The sequence below is a fragment of the Amphiprion ocellaris genome, chromosome 8 (genome assembly GCF_022539595.1).
Source record: "Amphiprion ocellaris isolate individual 3 ecotype Okinawa chromosome 8, ASM2253959v1, whole genome shotgun sequence".
Classification (NCBI taxonomy): Eukaryota; Metazoa; Chordata; class Actinopteri; family Pomacentridae; genus Amphiprion; species Amphiprion ocellaris.
The window spans coordinates 25617173-25634465 of record NC_072773.1 but is presented as its reverse complement, the minus strand read 5'-3'; positions in this window follow the sequence as shown (position 1 = coordinate 25634465).

The window sequence follows — 17293 nt, the reverse complement described above, 5'->3', positions numbered from 1 at the left end:
AGTGGCTAATTCACTGAAAAAAAGCAACCGGCAGGGCTGCCTTACTGCACAATCCAAATCCTGAGCAAAACCTAAAACTATCAGTGTGGAAGGTTGCTGTCCAGAGGTGGTGGTTGTTTCCTTGTAGTGGCGGTTATCTCCGAGCAGACTACACACTGAACCTTATGGCGAATCATTGCTATCAGTACCTCATGAGCTGTGTGATCTGGAGACGTGATTGGACAGGAGATTTCCTACCAATGGTATCAACAACCCTGGTTCTATGCTAGTCTTTCAGTCTGGGTGTCACAAATCATCAAGATACTGAACTGAGTTCCACTAACACCATCCCTTATTCCTAGATTCTATAATAATTTTCTGAAAAACTAAGTTGTTTTTTTCAAGTACTTCTTAGCAAAGACACAATTACTGCCTGGATCATTATATCTGCAAAGGTTTATTTTCAAGTGAAAAAAGGCAATGCTTTTATATGACTCATTGGGAGTCATGGGGAAGTAAAAGGTTTGGGCAACTGAAGCACTTTGGTGACTGTCATGGTGAGATCGTAGTCTTAGTTTAGTGTTTGCAAAGTAAACAGGTCTTCAGTGTCTTGAAGTTACTTGTGAATTCTTCAGTTTCCAAACTCTGAAATATAATTTCTCGGAAACAAGGCTGTGTGAAAACATCGGCTAACTAATTTATGTTCTGGCTGCCAAATTAGTGGCTCATTTGTTTTATTTAAACTGACTGAAAAGGATTTATTTCAAATGGTCACAATAGAGAGGTAATTAAATCTAAAAGACCTTCCCTCCCTTCTCTGGCTGAGACTGATCAAAGCCCTAACCAAGGCTGATGCTACTTGATCAGCAGGGAGAGCTGAATAAATCAGGTAACTTTTTCTAAATGATTTATTCCTACTATAGTACTTTAAAACTAAGTTTAAGACTCAGTGGTAGTTGACTTGCTTTCTATAATGGCCTCACATTTCCTAAAAGGCTGGGATATATTTCAAATTTCCATGTAAGGTACCTCTCTAAGTTATGATACTGGCTCATTCGCATTCTCACATGATGGCTTATATATAGACACACTACACATGAGTATAAAGTAATGTTTGCAGACTCACATCTACACAAACGCACACACGCACGCACGCACGCACGCACACACACACACACACACACACACACACACACAGAAATCCAGTCAGGAAGACAAAGCCCATAAATAGTAGCACTTGCATGAAAGAGATAACAGGAGAAAGTATTTCCGAAAGTGGTTTCTGGGTTTATTTGTGTGGGTGTGATGGGATGGCAGGAGCTATATCTGAATAAACTAGAGTTAAGTAAACAACACGAGGATAGCAGTCGATGCAGGAGCCCGTGCAGAATTAAGTGGGATTAGAGACATTTTAAGAAAAGTCAGGGAATGATTTGTAATCCTCCTCTGCCACAAATCACTTTGATTAAAAAAAAAAAAACAAAAAACAAAAAAAAAACCCAACACAATTTGCGTTAGATGTCAATCAGACAAGGACAAGTTCATTTCCATGTGTTTTTTTTCTTAAACTGCAAACTAGGCGACCTCAATTTTCTCATGTTTCATATATATTCAGAATGAATTGCTCAATTGCCTATACAGTACTTGTAGAAAAGAACTGACAAGGTCTGGCATGGATCTCAGTAAATGAACACTCATGCACTGCAGCCTTGCTACAGCTGGATGAAATGGAGCCAGAAGAGTGGAAAGAGGGCAATTTTCTGCTTGTGGTGTGTGGAACAGAAAGTTCTGCCGTGGTTCCAGTTTTGTCATTTTCCAGCGGCAGCAGAGGTAAGAGGAAGGTGTCCGATGGAAATGACACCTGTGCTGCACACACTGGGGGATGCGTGTGGTCTGTAATGGAGGAAGATCGAGCAGATGCGAAGGATGGGGGATTGGGAAATGAATGGCTGGTGAGCACCTACATTTCCCTGACCAGTCTTCATCATCAGTCCTCATTCACTGTTTTATTTCTTGGCCCATCTGTTTTTTTTTCCCTTCTCTGCCTGCCGTGTTTCTTGTTCCTGTGGTCGTTTACTGGAATTCATCCATATTTTACCGATTCTCCTCAAAGACAGGGCGCAGGGTGTACACGTATAGATGATTTACAAAACATCAATATATCCTGCTGTGTTAAAATGTAGCCATTCTTATGTCTGTGATGAAGTTAAATAAATAATTAAAAAAAGATTGGTCCTGAGGAATAGAGATGTACTGGTTAGACTGGCAATTTGTACTCGTGTATGTCCGAAATTGAATGTCAAGCAGAAAGGAGTGTTTTTCATTTGTTCTTATGGACATTTTCGATTTGGGAACAAAAAAAAAAAAAAAAACCCTCATAGAAATGCAGAAAAACCAGTTTTAAAAAAGGTGCAAAACATTTTTATGCTCCGCTGAGGTGGAAATGTTGACGTATGGATAAAAACACAATGCAACAAAGGGCAATGAAACAGTCTGAACAAAAAGCTGACTTGCACATCAACTAAGGCTCCAGCTTCAACGAAATGAAAATTTGCTCCAATAAATAAGTGAAACAAACAGAGATGCAATATTTCTATCATTTTTCCACTTTGTTTTTTTTTTTTGATAGCTTAAAATTTGACTGGTTCTCTTTTAATTATGTCCCATCATGCACCCTCTCCTTCTGCAATGGATTAATGGCACTGACTGGAAAATTAGAGCCACGAGCTGTTTATAATGTGCTCAACTGTATTATTCTGCACCACAATAATGGATGAAAACCCATATCAATGAAAGTTTTTCTTTGCAGATTTTCTGAAAATTTGGTTCCTACTTTTGGCTTAAAAACTGACTATTGAGATGCACTGCAGCTGTCCATTTGTAATAATGTCCTGTACTTGAATGAAACACTATTGGCTCATGATGCAAGACGAATTTCAGAAGGATCTGACAGCAAAATTGCAACACAATTTAACCAAACAACACAATCTAACACTAATTTGGATCACTAATCTTTCAGATTTTGCCAAGATGGACATCAAAATCATCTAAATTGGTGCCAAAAGGGAACTGAAGCACCAGTCTTGAGCGTTACAGCACTTGGTGAGAAATTACCTGCAGAGTTAAAATGAAGATAAAATCAAAAGGAGGCACAATAACAGGAACACTGGCTCAGAGAACATCTGGTGGGGAGTCCATGTTAAAACACAGAGATCCAAAAGCACTTCATTAGTGTTCTGTGTGAACTGAGAATGCTGCAAAAAAGGGGCATGTATGATAGACAAATGATTAAATTAATAAAATTAATAATTTTCCTCACTCTATTATATGTTATCTAATTACGTGTCCGTGATATTGACATTTAGGTACAGATTGAGGTCTTGCTAAACATGAAATCAATCCATCACACATTCAAACAAATCCCTGAAAAATGATCCATATTAAATAAAATTACAAAGGTGTAGAGTCTGACAGGCATAAAATGAGTATCTGTCTTTAAACATCTCACAGCAGCTTAACAGGCCCAACAATAACAATCAGATCAAAAATATTGATTAACAACAGCACTACAAAAATCCTGCTATGTGGAGGTAAAAGAAACACACTGCACTAAACTCGGATATCAATAAATGAGTCTGGCTTCTACAGTATTGAAGGGAAATGATTCATTCCTGCTCCACTTGTCCATTAGTCCTCCAACCTTTTCTTTCTAAATAACAATTTTTGTTATTTATCTAAATGTGGAAACTAGCATGGAGCCCATTAAATTGATTTCCTCTTGTGCGTTTTGTACTTTCTGAGTTATAACATGTTGGGACTGATAAACAGAAAAGCTCATCTAATGTCTGGACAAAATGTACTTTTGCTCTCAAAATATTTCCGTCATCTGTCAGTCTTATTTTGTTTTCATTTGTTCCATATATTAGAAGACTGAGGAAAGTGTAGTAAATAGACAAACATTTGTTACGCTTGTATTAGGAGTGCATTCACAGTATTTCACTGTTTAAATTTGAATTAAATACTACTATTTCACATGAGGCTTCTGTTAATATTGAATAATGATTGACAAAATCCACTAATTCATAAAAGTCTTCTCTTTGAAATTGAACTGAAACTACATAAGAGCACACTGCTTCGCTGACTTCAAAGGCTAATTTTTGCAATCTGTATTTTAAAATTTAAGGTGTCGGTGTAACTGAAAGGTTATTAGAGGCTTTTTTTTGGTCTGCTGCGTTTCTAGAAGTCATAAGATTACACCACACGATCTACTTACAAGCTGCTTCAGAGAGATCAAAGGTAGGTTTTGAGAGCATTTCTCATTATTTTTTACTTAAAACACAGTAAATGTTAAATAGCACATTTTCACACACCCAATGCTGACCAATAAATATATAATCAGATGAGCCAGAAAGTGAGTTTCTGACAGTTTTCATTTAATTTTTCGAAAATATACGAGAAAGTGTGATGGAAAGTGTTTCTGTCATACAGACCAATGTGATTCCTCTTCACCCTATGAAGTAACGTTGATTAGATGATACGGCAGCTGGCAGTAATCAACATTATGTGTTCTTATAATAAATAGTTTTTTTCTCCGCTAAGGAATGAGGCAGAATTATGTGACGATCGGCATACGCTTCTCTGTCCATCTGTCTGTCTGTCTGTCTGTCTGTCAGTCTGTTAGCAACATTACTCAAAAATGGACGAACGGATTTGGATGAAAATTTCAGGGAAGATCAGAAATGACACAAGTACCAAATGATTAGATTTTGTCAGTCATGCAGTTTATAGTCTGGATCCATGGATTTGTTAAAGATTTCTGTATCATTGGGAGATAGTGGCACGGTGTCACCGTAGCTATGACAACAAGTGAACACTGTGGCAGCTGCCTGCTGACGATCATGATTGCAATCCCACTACAAGTCGACCGCTGCAGAATTATTGGGACTTATCCATCCAAAATCAAGCAAGGAATAATTGATTAAATTGTGGGGGTGTTTCAGAGTCCCATCAGTTCCCACCGCCTGCTACATATTTAAGTCACATGATTCGTTATCTGCACGTAACGTAAACATGCATAACACATGCCTGTGCTGAGCACAAGGTAATTTTTTATTAAAGATTTCATCGGAAATGATATGACTGAGCAGCCTTAGCAGAGTACTGCATTTTCTAAATGCTTTTCTTCTTTGTAGATGTAATGATGCAATGTTTTTGAATAATAGTTTTTGGTAAGTTGCAGATATTGATGATTATTAATGTGTCAGTAATACGGTCAGTGATTCCTTTCCCTCATTTGTTTTCCAGTATAATGTCCAATCTTCAGTTCTATATCCATTTATAGTGACCGCATCATTAGCCTATTTATGATTATGTTTCCCGATCTGGTTAAACACAGAAAATGTACACAATGACTTCAGATAAAGTGTGGTTATTAACATTTAATCAAAACAATTTTAACAAATCGTTATTTGTTGCTTAAACGTAACCACAGACAGATGCTAACCTGGTTCTCAGTATCGGTAAGAGTTCTGTGTGTTGTGCACCCATCATCCACCCTGAGCACCTCCCACAGATTATACTGTATCTAAACATAAATGTCAAAGTTTAGCTGTGAATAAATGCAGCTCATTGGAGACAAGGTTGTCTTTAGAGTCTACATCCACGCAGGGCACGTCGGCGTTTTAAAGTGAACGTTCATGTCAGCATTCTAACATAACCTCCTCATGATTGACAGGCTGATGTTCGGTAGGGATCATGTTTAACATGTTCACTCACTTAGTTCAATGTGCTATTTATAGTATGGTTTGTGTGCATGCATGCCAACAGTGTCACCAACCATGAAATACAGCTAAGGCTAAAATGAGAATATCATTAATTTTCCCGATGTTTGGTCATAAACCAAAGTACTGAATAGAGCAAAAATTAGGATATCATCGTTCTGATGGAAACATGAATGTGTGCATCAAATTTCATAGCAATCCATTGAATAGTTGTTGAGGAATCTTACTCAGAATCCCAAATGTTAACCTCCTCATGGTGCGGAAAGTTAAGAATAGAAAATCGAAAGATTATAGGAGTGCATTTTGTTTGCTACAACATCTGCTAATGTCTGTTTTTATCTGTTAAAGACCAGAGGGCTGCACAAGTACTATGAAGCCAGACTAATGTACCTTATGCTGCTTGGAATGAGGTTCTGTTCAGACTTTGGGATTTAAATATGATGTAAGAAGTACCACACTTTCACCAGTTCTTTTCCTGAAGATATTCTGTATACATTATATCTGCAAACCTGCTAACCTTTAAGGTAGAAATGCCACTGAACAAAGGTTAACTGCTCATGTTAGAAAAAAAGCAGCTAAATCTATGATTTACAGTTTTCTACCAGCATTGCTTTCTTGCATCATTTGCAAAAACAACTCGTTTTGATCATAACACAGGTTTTTACTCCTTATATATTTAACAATCTTGGTCCATATTGTGCAGAAGAAGAAGCACATGACCTGTCAAATGCCTGCTTTTATGGGAACATTCAGAGTGTGACGAAAAGCCTGAGTTAAGGGTATATGTTTTATTAAGTCCAGATCACATAAAGAAAGCCTGGTTATGTCAAACTTGCGTCATATTAAAAAACAGATAAAACAAAACCTCAACAGTACCTGGCAGTCCTCTCCCATGGAAAACATTCAGAATGTGTCTGTGCATTTCAGGTCAGTGTGTTGACACTGTCAATTTGAAATAAACCGAGTACACCTGTCCCACACTGGGCCACGTTAAAAGAAAACCAAATGGAGCTGAAATGTCACCTCTTATGCAAGCTGCCCATTACTTTATTGCTTACCTGACCATTTAGTCCAAAGCAGACAATGCTTTTCAGTGTTGACTCAGTGTGCGTGAGCACAGTGTGTTCCTGTTTCCCTGCAAATGTATATTTCTTCATGTATGTGGAAAAGGCTGGATGTGATATTAATGAGACAAATTAACTGTTTTCTCTCTTCATAAACATCACATTTCTGTCGTCTTCCTTTCCCTCCACATTTTCAATTCTTGTCATTTTGTTTAAACGCAACTCTTTTACCCTCTTACCCGACATTTTCTTGACCTTATTGTCTAGTAACTCCTTTAACGACAAAATGGAGATTAGTTTCTATGGAGACGACAAATCTGCCATGTAGTGAATAATATATATATGCACAGCAATTTTGTGCTCCACTGACCCCAAAAGTCTAAGCCAGCAAATAAATAGATTAGTAAATAAAAACAAAATACTTTTCTGTCAATTAGACCATGACTGCACCTACAAGTTTCAAGTGCCACAGTGTTCGTGTCTTGACAACAATAATGAACCTTGAAATTAATCGTATAGCTGCGATCCTACCTCTTGTTATCGATGTGTACTGACACAAAGGTTTCTGTGGAGCTCTCTGTCTTGTCACAACATTTGCAACTCAACTTTAAATTCTCTTCTTCTCTCTTCAGTATTTCATGATTTTCTTCATTATGTCTGTTTACCTGGAACATCTTGTTTGGCGTCCTTGTATTAAGAGGATGTTTGTAATTTACTGCAAACAGCGTCCTTGCAAAAAAGAAAACAGGAGTATTTTGATCGACACAATACACATAAAAATAAATAAAACAAAAACATTAAATAAATCTCCCTTAAAATCAAGTTTTGTAATTAAAAGCTGAAAACACTAAGCAATTATTGATAATTAGCAAAAAAAGAACACAAATGCTGTTTGTGTGAGATTTGTAATGATCAGAAGCAACTTGTCTTTTTAAATTTATTTATTCATACAACAACTGAAGTATTTTTTTTTATTTCTTCATATCATATAAAACAGCCCCTCGCTGTTAGTTGGTGGATCCCATTAACTGGCAAAGAGATATTATGGGTCAGAGGTGTGTGTTTGCCTCTCAGCTGGCAAAAGCTTCCTTTACATTTTCAAAAGTTTGCGGTCAGATGTAGTTTTTTTCTTTATTTTTGTCTAACATCACAGGTGAGGGGCAAGTCAGTGGAGGCCAGTTAACACCTCCTCTGAATAATCCAAGAAAATCTCAAGTCCAAATATGCAAAATAAGTTGCATAACGGCAGCTTAATATGTCTCAACTGCTGTTTCACATCACTTTAGAAAAGCCTAATGAGCACACAAGGAGTGAATGTAATTGTTAATATTAGTCCAGACTTTTGGGGCTTAATTCAGAAACCTGGCAATTTCTACATTGTGAAAGAGTGTGAAAGACAAATTCAGCCACATTATTCCACACTTTTCCACCTGCAAGTTACAAGTATGTGTTCTTTAAAGCAGTCAGGACTGCACAGCCACGTGTTTCTAGATTTCAGTTACTTACATTGTGCTATTATGTAGCCAATATGCTTAGTATTACTGAACTGTTTTGATAGACTGACTTGAGTGGCGTAACCTCCACTTATCATTGGTGACTGTATCACCTCATGTGGGTAGATGTTTTGATGTGTGGGCTGTTTGAGCACACAGCGAAAGTTTTGAAAAGGCTATAATATGACCTTCATAATAGTGGTAATGAAATAAATGAAACAAGCCGCTCTGTATTTGTGTGTGTGTGGTGATGGATACATTCGGAAAAGTGATGCAGTTCAGTCAGAGGCACTTCTCAAAAGATTTGTAGCTGCTTTTTAAGGGAGCAGAGAACAGAGTGTAATAGACACATTACTGAGATACGAAATTTACACAATGCACAAGACAACAGATGGCATTCAAGAGTAGTAGAAAGAAACAGTAATAGGCCTGAAACAGCAGCATGTAGCCAGTATATTAAACTTCACAAGTAAAATAAACTTTGATGGAAAAAAGGATGATTAAATGCACTGTCCTATCCTATCCCTGTGTTGCTGCTCAAGGTTGTAAAAGAGGCTGAATTAGCCGACAACGAAATGCAACTTTCCACAGCTTTTAACAGCAGACACACCAGTGTATTAAGTGTTTGGTTTAAACCACTTTGGTCTGGAGGGATGGTGGGACATGGAAGTGTGTTGAGAAAACTGTCAGAATGTGCTGTAAAAAATCCTGAACATCTTTGCTCGTTATCCTCAATGACTGGTACATAGGAAAACATCATAAAAGAATTAAGTCAGTTCAACTCAACTTTTCTAGTTTACTTCATGTAAATATATGAATATGCATTTTTTGTAAACTGAACTTAAAATTTCATTTTTTTCAGGCCACTTTAGAAATTAATAGTCATTCAACTCACACAACTCACTGAATGGAATTACAAGAAACCGCACTGGCAATGACATTTTCCAGGATGCACTGTAAGAGAGTTTTTGTTGTAGTTTGAGGAGACGAACTCGGTGGAAATTTTCTCTGTGTCAAATTGAGTTTTAGTTGTTTCTTTACACAATAATTAAATCATTTCTAACCATGACAAAGCCTGGTACTGGATTCAGTCCCTACAGCTGTATGCTGGTAATCTCATCGCAGCCTCGCAGATTGTTTTTGTTCACTGACTCTGGTCAAAAAAGGCTTCAACTGCTGAGGCTGTAAGTTTTCAAAGGTAAATGAGGAAGAAACACTTTAGACTCTGAAAATCTGAAAGGAAAGTGAGTCTGTAATTCTTGTCTTTGTGACTAGTTGATTCAACTTAATATCTTTGATTCACTAAACTCATATTCTCAAGTTTAATTAATTTAACTCAGCTAGTTGCATGAGTCATGAGATGACTTGGAGCTATTTAATCATCCAAAGTGCAGTTAAGTCACATTTTCAAAGCACAAGAGGAACTTGGGTTATGGAGCAGCAAATAGAAAAAAAAACAACTTTGCTGATGAATCATATTGTTCAGTTCAGTTCAAAGATAAACAGTGTCTGACTGTAAAGTCGATTCACTTTTTGCCAGCTAACAGACTGATAATTCAAAAGCAGCTCAGTACATCAGGAAGTGAATTCATCACCATTCATACAAACAGGAGTTGGACCATGACATTTAACACTGATTCTGACCGTCGTCAGTACTATCTTTCTGTTCACTCACTCAGTTCAGCTTAAGGATCAATATTTGTTTGGAAATTTTACTGTTGTGAATGCTTTCACGTTGTTGTTCTACTTTTTTCTTTTTTTTTGTCAGACAAACTTGTGATGTTTTATAGTAGCTTTCCAATGAAGTTAATATATAGCGCTGACATTAAAAAGCCCACATATTGTGTTTTTGTCCTCACCAAACTGAGTTATTCTCTTCTACAGAAAATGTTGCTTCTGACCTGCTCAAAACACTTCGTTTGAGGTCAAGACTTTTCTTCTCTTACTTATCTATGTCACCGTCTAATACATTTGCATAATGCCTGCCTGCTTTTCTTACAGTCAGTCACTTCTTTCTCAAAAAAGCCACTTCTCTTAAGAAATGTGCTTACTGTAGAGATCTGGGGTTACAGTATGTAACCAATTTTGCCTAATTTTGTTTGGGTTAGCTGACCAGTCAGAGCGCACTGGATTTCTCAGGAAATAAAAACTTAAAGGGACAGTAGCTCAAATGATGCCTTTTTACACAAAGGGTGAGAAGAGATGCTGTAGCACAGTAAAGCATGACAAAAAAAGTGCTTTTTGAACTTTAAAGCATGTAAACATATAGTAGAAAACCCTCAAAATAAAATTATGAATCCATAAATATACATAACACGGCTCTTTAATTTTCAGATGCAAGCACAACCCTTGAAATGATTTCTAAAAGTAATGGCAGCATCCTGCACTGAACCATACTGGGAATCCTTTGAGATAAGATGCATGTTTGTCTTTAAATGTTATCCATTAGCCTTAACAATATTAAATAATTTCTTTTTACAAGAAGGTGATGTAGTGATCTTCACAATGAAAATTACTTTTACAATAGCCTTTGTATCAGATAGATAATCACTCAGGCCCTTCTTGTTGTTCAGGCACACTCACTGTGCAATGAGAAATCTAACCATAATGGGAACCCATTAACCTATTCTTAAATTGGCCAATCTAAGCTTCGTCAAGCCTGAAATTGTCGTGATTAAAAGCAAAAACTCAATCATGGCAATGCATAATTAATTTTCCTTGCATGTTAATTCTATTATGGACAGACAAGAATGATTTTAATCAATTATGTTCAAAAAATCTGGATTTGAGAAGAGCAACTCAGGGCCATCTAGGCAGCAGGCTTTCTAGCAGCTCATTTTCATTAAATTATATACTTAGATCATTGTACACAAGCTGTCTAAGCTGAGGTAATGTATGTCATCACAGAAATCCTGGCTAAGAGCCCTCTTACATTGTCACCTGCAATATGAGGAAGTCCACTGATACCATTTTCAGGTATTATATGTAGCTAATATCCGTCTCATCCACTCAAACCCTACTGAACCATTTCCATATTTTCCATTTCTGTCAATCCTGGCCCCAGGCTTTTTAATGAAATATTTTATCTCATGGTTTTAACTTCATTGTCAAGCTTTTTGTTCTCAGGTTTTGCTGCATAGATAGTAAAAACATTAAAAATGCTTTGGATTAAGTATTTTCATTGCATCCTGAGATAAACAATCAGCTTTGAAGAGAAAAAAAAACAGCAAACTGAGATGTTTTCAACATCACTTAAACATAAATAAATTCATCTCAATTTTCCGGCTTGAAGAATGTCTACATGCATTTTATACGCAGGGGTTTTCATTTTGTCCCCCATGCACAATGGAAACAACTGAGCTTGAAATTTTTTATTTATTCATTTATTTATTTTTTGTTTTACAAACTGGCCCCATTTAAAGTTTGACAGTTTAGTTTCTATCAGTTTTTCTCTGTGGTGTATCCAGGGATGCACAGACAACTAAAGCTAAACTTATTTGATACTGATGAAAACTCATAAATGTGATAATTGCCATGAAATTTATTAAGAGTGTTATTATTTTTTCTCTGGTTTCTAAGGGAATTCATGGGCGTTCTCAATATCTATCCTCCAAATATCCACAGAGAGTGTAAGCCACAGTGAAACTAAAAATATATGTGTCATGTTTGCATATTCAGATCTGCCTTCAGTTATAACTCTGACAATAAGCCAAAAATTTTATTAGACAATTTTAAAATACCTTCAAGACCTCCGTGAGTTGTCAGTCAGTACTGCAAATACAATTTCTGATCAGCTAAGAGGTTTAAATCAGAGGTTCAAACTATAACTCACTTCTAGTTGTTTCTAGAACAGCAGAATCTGTCCATTTGTCTCAAATCTCTCCCTCCTCGCTCACCATTTAACTCTCCCATGCTCTTTCAGGGAGGCATACGTTGTTATTTGAAACATCAGCATTCCCATTTCTGACACATTTCAGGCCCATTTGGAAAATAAGTTCCTTCTAACAATAGTTTCTGTAGATGTTGAATATATACATCAAACAGTACAAGCATGCGAATAATAAGAAAAATGTAAAATACAATGTATTTACAACAGAAGTGGGTAGCAACAAGCTAAGAGTAAATTACGCAACAAAACGTCATCATGTCATTTACTCTTACATGAGCATATGTTGTTTTTAAAAATCTCAACATTTAGTAATCTATTTTTTACCCATACATTTGATGGAATTCACTGCACAGCTTTTATTTATTTATTATTTTAATCAGTCATACACAATCTTTTCAGAGGCTGATGGTCTGCTGATCCCAGGTGGTTGATACAAACTATCCATGGCATCATCTTTTTCTTCATTCACTGTCGGTATGTCTTCAAAACCACACTAGCAGCTAATATCAGCAGAGCATGGTGCAGAATATGCAGTAAGCTCTGGTAAACTGTGATGCTCGGTCCAATGATGAATCAATGAAATCAGCAATCCACTGTATACGATTAGTTAAAAAAAAAATACGAATTTTAAACTCAAAATGCAAACTAACTAGCTTTAAAAATTGTGTCGTTTAACCAAATTGAAGTCACAAGTCTCTCTAAAGTCAGCTCGCAGCAAGTATCAGGAGTGATATCCATAGGCTAACAAACTAACCAGCTAACGAGCACTAAGATGACTGTCTGAATCTGGTACAGTAATGAATCTGATGAGCCCCCAAGCAAAGCTGTTTAGTACTCCTCAGTGAGCGGCTGCAGTGTAGAATGTACAGAGATGCAAGATGGCATCAACATCAGCTGAGTTGAATCAAGTATAGGGGTTTGTCCAGGCTTGTAGTGCTAAATGGTCCCAGCAGCAAGTGTGTAGAACTGCTGTAACCATCCACTGGAAAGCATCAGTCAGTCACAACTGCCTCTAGCTGAGCTTATTGATCATGATTTTATTTTATTAATCTGTTTTTGTTATATCTTATTTAATTTTATCTGCATATGTTTGATTTGTTGTGTGGTTTTAGGGTGTGGTGTTCTGCTGACTGCAGGACAAATTTCCCTTCAGGGATAATAAAAATTACCTTGAAGCTTAAACTTTGTCACAAAATACACAAGAGGCTATTTTCAGGCTGTAGATACGAAAAATACCTCAAAAAATGCTCAGTCTTCACCTGGAAACAAGAGGCTTAAATCCTACTTTGGGATATATCTGTACACTATAAAGCCCTATAGTACTGTTCACCGAAGCTCAGATGTTTGAAGCAATCAAGAAAAAAAAGTGAGAAATGATTTGAACTAATGTGTTGCTCCAGGACAATAAACCCGTTCACACAGTACAAGTGGCAGAAGCAGCCAAATGGAGCATTGAACTGCTGCCCCACGCGCCTGACTCACCCAAACTGTTCCAACTTCTGTTTCCCAAATTGAAATCCCACTTGAGTGGTCGCCGTTGTTAGAGTATCGATGAAGTCATTCATGCTGTTGAGGAGGATGTGGAGTCTCAAGATGGGATAGTGAAGCTTGAACATCAATGAACAAAGTGCATTGAAGTTCAAGGAGAATATGTTAAAAAATAATGTGAGAACAACCTTTCCCTTGCGGCATTGCCACTGATCTGACTGGTATTCTCTTTCCAAAAAGACATGTTGCAGCTGAATCTTCCGAATGTTTTCTAATTTTGTACCACAAACAAATTTCTTTTTACCTCTGCTTAACTGGTGGTATTTCGTTATAAATAGACCTTAAATTTAATCTAACTCTCCAGACAGTCAGTTTGTTCTCGAGCGAAACCAGAACATTCTCATTTGTGTTACATTTTATTTGTATACTCTCTGTACCTTTTGGTAATTTAGATTAAAAAAAAAAAAAAAACACAAAAAATCATCCATCCATTATCTACACACCTCTTAATCCTCATTAGGGTCCTAGGGGGGCTGGAGTCCATCCCAGCTGACTGAGGGCAAAGACAAGGGAGACCATGGACAAGTCACCAGTCTATCGCAGGGCTACACAGATAGACAAACAATCACACTCACATTCACATCTATGGACAATTTAGAATCACCAATTAACCTCAACATATTTTTGGACTGTGGCAGGAAGTCAGTACCTGGAGAAAACCCATGTGTGCACACTGACAACATGCAAACTCCATGCAGAAAGATCCCAGGCCCAGGCTTTGAATGTGAACTGGGGAAACTGTAGCTGTGAGGCAACGGTGTTAACCACCAAGCCACTGTGCAGCCCCATGTAAAATCAATTTTAAAAAAAAATGTATTACTTAAGTCATGGTGAACTATAAGAGGACAATGATACAACACCACAGTTATATGAATGTAGACTCAAAGACACTGCAGTGGTCGACCATTATTATTATCATTTGGTTTATGATTTATGAAACGTCCTTTTCCATACATAATAATAGACATAAGTTTGCACTGACCCAACTTAACTATCCACAGTAACTTTAAGGTTGTGAATAATACATTTTGTTTTCATTGTAATGCTGTCTGGACTTATTTGTAATTTTACTTAAATAGATCAGTTTGTGCCTGCAGAGATGCCAGTACAGCAAATATTATTACAGTTAAGCAGCAAAACATAAAACTCTGTGGAATAACCAAGGTCAGACAGCCGGGAAAAATTGTCCAGAAGAAATAATATTTGCGGAAAATACAAATTTACCTACAGCTCTAAAGGTGCTGAATTCATCCTAAGCGTAACCCAGTGATTTCACTGTTGAAGCTGTGAGTCTGTGCAGAAGAACGTTTAGGTTAATAAGGCTAAGTAAGATCACAAGACGTGTCAAAGGATTGAAATAATCAGTGAAGTCACCTGCTGTGGCCCCTTTCTCAGTTTGACAACAGTGTGGATGCTGCTGCGTTTAATAAAGTCAAAGAAAAGAAGTCAACATTCTGCATTTGTTTGTTCAGCGCGACACGGTGTCTGAGAGCAGATTTCAAGAGTTTTATGGAAATTGGTCATGATGCACTCTAACGCAGTAGACATATTGATGATTACTTTTCTACCTCTTTTGAACAAAGTAACAAGTCCTTTTTAGCTGATTCCCAGCATGTGTTCTTTCCTGCACTGGAGAGCTGATGTTAAATGCTGCCAGCTGTAGTCCTGCTCACGTATTTCTTTGCACTTTCTTTTCATTTTATTTTTCTTTTATTCATACAGATACGCAGACTACAAACACAACATCCACCACTCTTCTCAGCAGCACCTCACATCAGTGACCCACTTTGTTAGACTCCGTGAAAAACACTGGTAAGGTCTGAAGGGGCTGCTGCTAGGAGACATAACTATGCGACAACCAGGCTTACAGCAGCACAGCAGAGACTGATGAAGCTAAATGTAAAGGTAGCATAAGGACAACTTGATCAGTCTACTTAGCATTTACTGATATGCAGCGTGCAGATCTGTAGACTTATTTTGTTTATCACAGGCTCTGTTTCAAATTGCTATTTGTGATGATGACACATGCATGCACAGTGAAGCACACAAACATTCGCAAATATACCCAATCCTAAAGCTAATTATTTGCAACACTGAAAATAACTTCGAGCATAATTTTCACAATTAACCAGCAGCATGCTTTGGAATTAATGAGCAGCCGGTTGGTCTGCAGATCATTTCGGTCAAACTAAAATGACTTCTGATTGAGGTAACAACATGACTCTTCCTCTGGAGATACTACTTTAAATTCAAATCATATCTAATGTATTTCTATAGCAGTTTTAAAAAACAACCTCAGTTGACCAAAGTGCTGTACAAGTGATCAGATAGGCAGCAAAAACATGCTATAACCAGAGGCATCATGTTTGCCCTGCTAGTTTTGTCTCCCTGTCTAACTTTTGTTGTGGTGTGTAATGAGGTCTACAGCTTCATGCAGCAGCTGGTGCAGCAATAGGTTTTTAGTCTTTTAAACAGCATACAGTAGATACAGGACAAGAAAGAGAGGTGTGAAGAAATGCAGGCATATACAGTATGTGTGCACAACATTAAGAAATCCAACACTGCAGATGTGGGTGCTGATAATGATTCCAATTCTAGAGGGACACTAATCCAAAAGTAGCTAAAACGAGCCTGTGAACTGTCACGATACACACACAAACAGACACACGCACAAACACAGACACACAGACAGACATGCAGTTGTGTTTCCATCACTTAAGAGGAGATTACATTGACTCTAATCTTAACCATAACTGCTACTTTACTCAACCCTTCCACAAACCTTAAAACATGTCTTCACCTTAAAATTTAATGATCTACGTAGTGAGGACTTTATGTCGCCATAAAGATGACAAGTTTCTATAATGTGATTGTGTAAACAGACCGAGGTCCCCGGAACATTACTAATACTGCACACACACATGGACTTGTGAAACTTTAAAGGATTTATGTGTTGACACACACCTCCGTGTCCATTCCCAGAGGTCTCATTAACAGTGCCGGGCAATAGGAGGGCTCACAGTAGCCTAAGATACTGAGAGACTGTTCACTGTACAAACAAAAGCTTCAAAGTGATCATTACACAGACACACATGCACAGAGTAGACACACAGAAACACACACATACTCACAGGCTAAAATCAAGAAATGTAGTGCAAAGTACAGCAATGTGCAGTAGACATAGATAGTCAAAGCTCATTATGTGGAGCTCATGTTGTTTAGTTAAAACTATGCGGCATAGCCTTCAGTCTGAGCTAGCATCTGTCCATTAGGCTGCTTTTTAATCCCTCTGTGCCTTTGGCACCGATGGCCCACATTAAAGTGTGCTGCTTTTGTGCTTCTTTTGAGCTGCAGTGAATCACCATTTGATACTAATATGTTGTGGAAAATATCACATAATTGCAGTTCAAGATATCATGCCTGTTATAGTGGTATATGTATAGCTGCACACCCTTAAGGGTTTCAGACCAATTTCCTCTAGTGATTGCTGTATCAACTGCACCAATCATAATGCATTAATGTGGAGTAGCAACATACTGA